The sequence below is a fragment of the Cupressus sempervirens genome, chromosome 9, assembly GCF_028749045.1.
Source record: "Cupressus sempervirens isolate cs-2001-9-10 chromosome 9, ASM2874904v1, whole genome shotgun sequence".
Lineage (NCBI taxonomy): Eukaryota > Viridiplantae > Streptophyta > Pinopsida > Cupressales > Cupressaceae > Cupressus > Cupressus sempervirens.
The window spans coordinates 198,061,204-198,071,238 of NC_143126.1; positions in this window are offsets into that span (position 1 = coordinate 198,061,204).

The window sequence follows — 10,035 nt, forward strand, 5'->3', positions numbered from 1 at the left end:
CTGACATTTCATATTAGGCAATGCTTAATTTTAAGCCAAACTATCGATAGCCAGAGGATTTAATATGATCTAAGATATACTGCATTATAATTGTCACATGGCTTTCCAATGAGACAAAATGTTGTTTTGAGGCTTGATCTTGGGCCATATGAGATGCTAATGATGCAGCCCTGGAGATTGTTTTTCATGCAATAAGAGACGGGGATAGTGAAACACAACTTGTAGAGATCCAAAACTTCCCAATATCTCTTGGAAAAACTCTTATTTGTTGTGGACTCTTCATGGTTTGGACTCTTGCTACCTTAGTTTATGTTGATAAAAATTGAAGAGAAGCTATCAAAGTGAAGTATAAATGTTAACATCTTGAGCATGAATTCTTATATTGCAGACCCCTAAATATTTTGAGAGCCCTGTGTCAATAATGTAACACCTTTCAATAAGCATGCTTGAATTGGGTAATCCAAAATTTAACATCTTGAGCATGAATTCTTATGTTGTAGACTCCTAAATATTTTTGTAGACTTGGCAATTTGAGAGCCCTGTATCAATAATAGAATGCCTTTCAATAAGCATGCTTGAATTGGGCAACCCAAAATTTAATGGTAGATATTGGGTATTTTATGGTGAGCTAAATTGATTCTTGAAATTTTAGAAATGGGTCCTCTCCAAATTTGCCACTTTTCATACTGATCAGTTTCTGTAACAATGCTTGGATTGGGAAAATGAAGCCATTACTTATCCATCTAGTCTTTCTCAATGCCCCCTACTTCTTTAAAATATCTTTATCTTTTTACACACATACACATCTCTGTGCATAAGAATTTAGAAGGAATCCCTCAGAAGGAACTGAACTTATGATACAACTTTGAAGAACTTCGATTGTGTACTTGAAGGTGAATGCATTAAAACCTTAGAAACAACTAAGTTTTAGCAATGAAAAGATAACAAAATCCATGAATGGTTAAGCTTGGGAATCTTATACAAGAAGAAAACTCCACAAATATCCTACACCACTCTAAGAGTGTGGCATTTTTCTGGATGGGTGTTGTATCTTAGTCTAATAAAAGGTCTTGCTATCTCTACACACCCTTCTCCCATCTATCCTTACCAACATGAATCTTTGCAATGTTATGCTATTGTCTTCTATGTTTTAGGGCTTGATATGATTTCCAACATATATGCTCCATGGAAGATGAGAATGCTGTTAATTTTAGGGGATCAAGGGAGAATTTTGAGATGCCAGACCAAACAATTCTTTACTTTGTATTTGAGAAGCTTATTTATTAAATATATATCTTTCTGAACCATTCAAAACTTCAAAGAGACATCATATATGTGGATTAAGATGATTATAGGGATTTGTATCCCTCAATTGCCCTAGAAAAAATCTAACATCAATCTTTTGACTGGATTTCAGGAAGGTTTCAATTTCTAGTTCATTGAATGACTTTTGACTATTTTCCAGCAAATCCTTTTGTATAAGAAGCTTGAAAATAAAATTGTAATGGGGTATAATAGTTGCAAATCTTATTCAGAAACTAGAGCTGTATTATTTAACTACAGTTCACATAACATTTTGTTCTATTGAAGTTTCATATACCCATTTGATGAGGATTTTTGTGGATATAGTTTTAAAAATATTTTCTATTTGTTTGCTAGTAGGGTGTCAAATGAAAAATGGAAATAGAATACCTTTGACTCAGTGTCTTAGCGAAAAATCAATGAATAGATGGTTGTTTCCCAAGGATCAAGGTTTTGTGTCTAATATAATTGAATTCTTCTTAGATACTTATTATTTAATCTATGTTAGTGAATTATAAAACTGCTATTTTATTTGTCATGCTCAGGAATTGATCAGCTTCTCTATGGTCCATCAAAGTGCTTGGAATATAAAATGTACTTGATAGTTGTTAGATTATGCCCCTTGTTGAAATTTGTTCTATTTTCAGATGATGAGTGACTCCACATTATTTCACCTGGAAGAACTACCAGTGAAATAGATGTTGCCAAAGCATTATTGGGAAAGATTGCTTCTGCAAAAGGAAGAGTTATTACTACACAACTTTCCTCAAATATTCATCATCTTGGTAGTGTGAAAGTAGCAGCTGATCTCACTCACAAGAAATTGGTAGGAATATAATTTTTAGTCTCTGTTTTATCATGTGCCACTACACCTGACTTTGTATAAATCCATCAGGTGGCATCAGAGCTTCAACAAGGTCTTATTAGGAGTTGATAAGTTGCACATTTCATCATATAGGAATTTTTGTTCAGGTTTCAACTTTAATTTTTAATGTTATCTGCATATAAGTTTTTGGCATTCACACAAGGCATATGACTTTAACTTCAAAACTCATTTTACTTCGACACTAGTACACTAGTTCCTTCATTATATTTATGACTACAACTCAATTATCTTTCAACATATTGATATCTTCAATTTTCTAGATTATATTTTGAGTTGTTGGAGATTTCTATAACTCAAGGGTTAGATCTTCTAGTTAAGGAGAATTGTAACCAACAATCACTTTGAATGGAGTCATCTAAATTGATTAATAGTGTATTGTTTTAAAATTATTAATCATTATTCTAGGATTTGTCCACATTTTTTTTTCATCTTCTAATTATATTCCTCAATAGGCTTTCAAGCCTGTATCCACTACTTCCAAGCCTCTATTCACGACTTTATTTTTTCCCCCACATCCCATGGTGTTTCTAATATTGGAATGGTAGGAAATGTGGTCTGAGGGTTAGAATGGATAAATAAATGTTGGAAACATTTAGAGGAGTATAGTTTAAGGTGTCTAAACCGTCTGAATGGTTTTGTGTAACTATTAAGGGTCTTTTCTAGAGATCCCTAGGTTAGAAACCCTTAAAATGAGGGTTTGATGAAAGAATTCTTAGATGTGAGTGGATGTTCAAAGAAATTTAGGAATCCTACTATTTAATAGATTCCTTAAGACTGTTTCAAGGTTTGGAATGTTGGGAGCAAGTGTAAAAGGTAGTTGCTTTGTAATTGGAGGGCTAATTAGGCCTAGTTACAAATAGGAATAGTCATAGAAAGGTTCATTAGTCATAGGATGAAGGGCTGAGATTCATAGGGTTTGAAGAACTCAATAAAGGGTATTTGAAAAGATGAAGAGGTTACTAGGTTTTTTGACAAATTTGGAAGTAAAGTGCATCAAGTGGTGCACACCAGGTGCAATCATTCATTTCATCCTTGGTCAAATATCTCCTTGAACCAATCTAATCAGACATGGTGTTGCATGTTATATTTCATAATTGAATTGTGATGGAAGTATGATATTTGGAACTTTGTTAAATGAATTGGTATCCTTTCTTTGACTTTCATAGAGACCCATTGACACCAATGTCATGAATACCTTTAGTCAAAAAATTCATGTTCTTTGTACATGTTTTGACCATCTGGATTAAAACATTTCATAGCAAGCTGATTGTGTAGAGAAGTTGCAAGTGTATCTCATGCACTGAGCCAATAGAGTCAAAGCCATTTTTGACATAAAACATTACATATCATGCTTTCCCATATGCATGTCCATCAATTAGAATTCCAAGCTCTGTTTTGGGCATTCTATCAAAAAATTTGATATCTTACTAATCCCATTGCACAATGCATTTCAAGTGCCAAGCTTTGTCTTTACTAAGGCCATTGAACAGTTAACAATCTCTTTGATGTTTCTTGCATTTTCTTTGTACATCCGTGCACTATCTCCATGATTCCATGTTTGGTCCTTAGCCTCTTTGCAATAACCACATGATCGATGATTGCCAAATAGTGCCAACATACTATGTGGAAAGGCCCTTTCTAGATCATATTTCAATGCAACAATTTATCAAATGATGGCACTTTGATCTTAGGCTTACAAGTTTTTGAGATTTACCCATCTTTTGAGCTCACATGTTCTAGATTGAAGATTGCATTAATATGCTTCAATGTTTTAGTCATCTTCATTAGTTGATGCACTAATTAGATTAGTCATTGCTATTAGGATTAGTCATGGCATGCTACTGTTAGCACCTAAGTAACTTTTAGCTTGTGACATCTCTTTGAGGCATTTTGCAAATAACTAAGATACATTGTCTATAAATCCACATTTTTCAAACATCTAGGCCTTCTAGAAATTATAGGATCATTTTAGTTACATTTGAAAACATTAATCAAAAAATTTCCATATGTGTAGATATAAACATTAACTACAAAATGTTCAATTTATTTTTAGGTATATTTTCCTATGAAAAAAGACCACGCCTGACAATATGAACCCAAAACAAAATAATGAGACAATGGCTACATTGTGGGTTCAGTTCTGAAGAAAATTTGATAAATGTTATTGTCCTTGCAAAAAGTGTAAGGGCTTAAAGAATCAAATAATTCTAATCACAATAGCCTAGAGTCATTGTAGGCAATATGGTCATGTTGAAGGGGCCACAATTTTCATCCATTGCTGAATGTGGATTTCCTAGTGGAGGAACATGGAGGTGTGAATATCCAAGCTGACGATAACACTCCCATGGAAGAAGATGATAATGTGCCAGAGGACATGATTGAAGAATATGGTATTGGGGCAAGTGATGAAGAGGCTCACAATGATGGTACTAGTGAATCTGATAATAATGATTAAGATGGTCTTGATATACCTTTACTTGAGAAGGCACACAAGACCTTATACGAAGGCTCCCAAATAGCTCTATTGTCAGCTATAGTGTTGTTGGTGAACTTAAAGGTTATGAATAGTATATCCAATGTAGCAATGTCACGTATGCTAAGGTATGTCATTTTTGTCATCTTCAATGTTAGCATACAATTACTATTCATTATATTAACAATGCATTTTTGTTGTTGTAGGTTGATTAGTGAGTTTTTGTTACCACCATCAAACATTTTGCCTCATTCGTACCAAGAATTATCTAACATTATGGATTAGATTGGAATGAAGTATCAAACAATACATGCATGTCCTAATGATCACATTCCATATCATAAACAACATGAATTTGCAACAAAATGCCCTGATTATCATGTTAGTAGATATGGGTCAAATCAAATAACAAAAAAAGTGCCTCACAAGGTTCTTCGGTACATTCCCATTATTTCACATCTTGAATAGTTATTTAGGTGCACTAGCTTGGCACAATTTATGGATTACCATGCATGCAATAGAAGTCAAGATGACATTATGCGAATGTCTGCCGATGGTTCTGCATTTAAAGAGATAGAAGAAACATGGTCACACTTTAAAGAAGAACCTCATAATCTAAAACTTTCATTGGTGATGGATGTTGTCAATCCATATGGAGATATGAGATCTGTTTACTCAGTATGGCCTATTTTTGTTATTAACAATAACATTCCTGCTTGGATGTCCATAAAGAGGGAGCACGTAATATTTTCAATGATTGTGTCAGGTTTTTTTAAGTTTATAGTTATCTAAATTAATTTAAAAATAGTGCATGAAAATGGTTATAATAATTATGTAATGTTTATGTTCATTCAATTGCTAGGTAAATACCAAGTTAAAGATATGAACATGTATATTGAGCCCCTAATTGACAAATTGTTGAAGTTATGGAATGGAATCACTATGTATGACATCTCTAGACTGATAGAACATCGACAATTTAAATTTCATGCAATGCTTGTATGGACAATACATGATGCCCCTAGGCTAACTCATTTTTGCAGTATGTTATATTGTCAAGATCACATATTTTTGGTTTGTTATAGTGCTTACACATTACTATCGAATGCTTAAGTTGTGCATGATAATTGTACATGATCCAATTATACATGGTCTTTTAAGTCTTCAAACAAAGGGAATATTTGCATGTCCAGTTTGTGGTTCGAAGATGAAATGTCATCATTTGAGAAGTTTAGGAAAGCAGGTGTTTGATGAGTTGAGACACTTTCTCCACAATAATCATAGGTATCGAATTGTAGAAAAAAATCTTTTCAATGGGAAAGAAGAGACATCATCAAGGTCATGAAGAATGACACCTCATTTATGGAAGTTGGAATATGATCGACTAAATCGTCGAGGTAATGTCCAATTTGTCATCTGAAGTTTAGAATTTGTATTTTGATATTGTCTTATATTTACTAATGCTATAATTAATGCTCGTGAAGGTCATCAAGGCATTAATGACCAACTTCCTAGAGGAATGAAAAGTTATCCTACTCAATTTAGTAGGTTACATACTACAAGGATCTACCAATCATGCATTTGTTTGATATTATGCATATTGGAAAGAATGTAACAAAGACACTATGGAAAATGTTGGATGGAAGGGGTAATAGAGAACAAATTGCTAAAATTTGTACTGACATTCATGAATCCAATCATGCAGTTAAAGTTTTCATTGAATCAAAAAGGAATGGAGACCACATAAATACAAGTGTCCTTCCTTGGTTATTAATGGAGTAACAAAGTGATGCATTAAAAGAAGTCATTAAAAAAACAAAATTTCCAATAGGATTTGCTGCAAATATAAGCACTCTTCTATCAAAGAAAGGTGATTTTGGGTCAGGGTTGAAAACACATGATTGACATACCTTCCTAAAAGTAAGTCATGTTTTCTATTTATAGTATATTTGTAAGACTAAATGTAGTACCAATTGCATTATTTAATAATATATTGAAATGATCATTTTTTAATGATTGCAGTTCGTCCTACCTCTATCCCTTCCACAATAGTTTAACAATAGTATTAAACAAGTTATATATGATCTTAGAAAATATATGAGGTTAGAAGTGTTTTTTCCTAGATCTATAGCTTTTTATCTGAAATCTATTATATAATTTTATTTGAAATCTCCTTTATGTGTTTTTTCGTATTGAATCTCTTTTAGATGGTTATCATCTAAAGAGTTTGATAAAAAAGATATAAAATATTGGAAGAGAAAATTTCCATAGCTTATGTGTGAAATGCAAAAGTGTTTACCTCCAACGTTTTTCAATGCTTGAGAACACTACTTCATACATCAAGTTGAGGAGATTGAATTGTGTGGACCTGTACAAGCTAGATCAATGTGGATGGTTGAGTCACTTGAAATTTATGAAGGGCTTGGTTTGAAAAAAAGCACATCCTAAGGGTTCTATGATAGAGGGATATATAATATACTAGACCATGGTGTATATCAGTGAATATCTTCCAAAGTTTGCAGTAGATATCCATATAGATCGCATTTGGGAGCCCAACTGTAATGAAAAATTCAAAGAGGAGTACTTGACAGGGAAAGGTAGATTGAGGAGGGTGAGAGGTAATTATAAGTTTTTTTTCATAATTTAAAAATTCTTATCCATCATCAATATATATAAGTTGTTTCTAACTAGTGTAATTGTCTTCTTTATAGTTGGTCGTGAGTGAGATGCACTACACTTGTATATTGCAATCAATCTTGATTGGATGACAACATGGATTGAATAGTCTCAAGAAAATGGTCACTGATTAACATGTGATGGTGTTGCATTGTTGATTAAAGAAGCTCATCGTAATGGAGATCCCAATGTTACGCCAATGGTACTTGATCTAATATATGGCTTAAGAGATACAAAGGTATGCATAAGATTACTAATCATTAGACATAAGTTTAATATCAACTCACAAATCAATGAGAAGATTCTTGACATGTTTGAATAATTGTAGGTCAAACACCACAAAGCTATGTACAACCATGCCTATAAATTCTGCACAAAAAAGTTAGATGAAATGAAGAAAACATGTGATTCTAGGATAAGTGCTGTCTTTGCGGTCACCAATATTTCATCTAGAACTAACATACATCCTCAACAATCTAAAAATTGATACTATGGCATTTTGGATGATATACTTGAGTGCAACTTTAATTCATTCAAAATAGTTCTATTTGTCGTCAAATGGTTTAGGTTATGACTTAATCAAAATGATCTCGATAGGACTGTTATTGAACATAATAGTGGATTTACTATGATTAATACAAGGTCATTTGAGCCAGTCAGAGATGAGCCCTATGTTGTTCCAAGATAATGTGAGGAAGTGTTTTACTTTGGTGTTCCACACAAACTAGGTTGGTCATTTTTTGTTAGACATGACCCAAGAGGAAGGCCAGTAAAGTATAATGTGATCGAAGAAGAAGATATTGAAGAAGCACAAGAGGAAGTAAATGATTATCAGGAAAGACAGTTACCTAATGATGATGAAGAAGAAGATGGTGATGATTTTGGTCATGCTAACGATAATGGTGATGATGATGATGATGCTGATGACGATCATGATCATGGTGATGAAGATGGTGATGATCATGGTGATGATGGTCATGATAATGATAGAGATCAAGAGAATGATGATGGTGATGAAGATGGTGGTGGTGACGATGGCAATCAAAGTGACAAGTATGATGATGGTGATGATGATGATGATGATGATAATGATGATGATGATGATGACATGGATGAAGATCATGATGATCAATGAAATGTCCAGGTAGGATCAATGTCAACTATGATGGGGTCTTGTATAACCAAATATTTCTTTCCAAACCATATGTGCACATATAAACATTAAGTAGAACATGTCAAATATTTTTTTAGATATAAACATTAGCTATGGTAAATTTTTAACTTAAGACAAATGATTTACATATACAATCTAGTTTATTATTAATATTTTTTTTGGTAAGTCTATTACTTTAATTTCGCTGCTGATTTCTAAGACTTACTAATTTTTTTCACAGGGCAATATGGATGAACCATCTTAGACACCTTCAATAGAGGTAAACATTAATTATTGTAAATTTTAATGTTTTTGATTAGATAAATAGGTTTTATAGGGATCCTGAAACCTAATAGTTAAAACATAAAAGGCTGATAATAAGCATGAAAGCCCAACCAAAAGAGTAAAAGTTTAGAGGCTGATAATAAGCATAAAGCCTAGCCAAAAGTTAGAGTTCTGAGAAAAGACTAGGAAAAAAGACAAGTAATACCATGGCCTAAAGCTAGAAAAAAAGCCAAAAAAAAAAAGAAAAATAAAAGGACAGGCAAGAGTTATTCCTCACTCTTTCATTCCAACTCTTGCATAACTTGTGTAGCCTCAAAGGCTAGTTGATTCTCCTCCACTTCTAGCTAGTGTGCCCTTTGATCCCCCTGGTCCTAATCAGGAATGGTGTTGTTCTTTGTAGAGTCATCCTCCATTTTGGCTTCATCCATGTCTTTTCCTTCCTCATCATCTTGCATTTCTCTGTCTTTGATCTAGCTCGTAAGAGAGATGATGTTGTTGTTAATGGAGCTTAACAGAGAGAAAATCTGATTCGCAAGGTTGTGATTGTAGTTCTCCAGGTTGTGTATCCTTCTTTTTGTTAGAATGAGCTTGTTAGCCGAATCCGTCCTCCTTTAACATCCATCCCATTCTTGTTGCCTCAATATGTCTCACCTATTCTTTGACCTCCTCCAGCTCATGGAAAAGCCATTTGATTGATCTAAAATTGTCAATCATACTATTACGAGCATTATTCAAGAGGTTCATCCTTGTCTCCCTGGCTTTGTCCAAAATAGCCACTATCATCAGGTCAATAAGTTCTTCTAGCCACTGTTCCTCTTGATTTTCCATGATGATTTGTGGATTCATGGCCTCCCTGAAGATGCCCATATTCAAAGTCTTGACATTAAAGTTTATCCAAGCTTTCCTCCTATCATTAACTTGCACTTCCCCTTCTACATACCTTGCATTCTCCTCTTTCTGCTCCTCAGGTTGGGCTTGGAGGTGGACAAGAGATAGGGGCAGCACAGACGCCTCCTCAAACTAAGAGTGCACTTCTTCCAAATTCTCCCTCTTGTGTTTCTTCCTTCCACTTTCATCCTTAATTTCCTCTTGTGTCTCCTTAACCACCTCCTCAAACTCTGGCTCCTCCTCATCATCGTTGTCTCTCTCCTCATCCTTCTCAGGAGTGCAATTTTTTAGCTTGGTGAGTCGCTAATTTCCTTGAAGAAGAGATCTCTCCTTCCTTAGAGCTGAGGCTCTGAATTTCATCTGAGTCAGAGG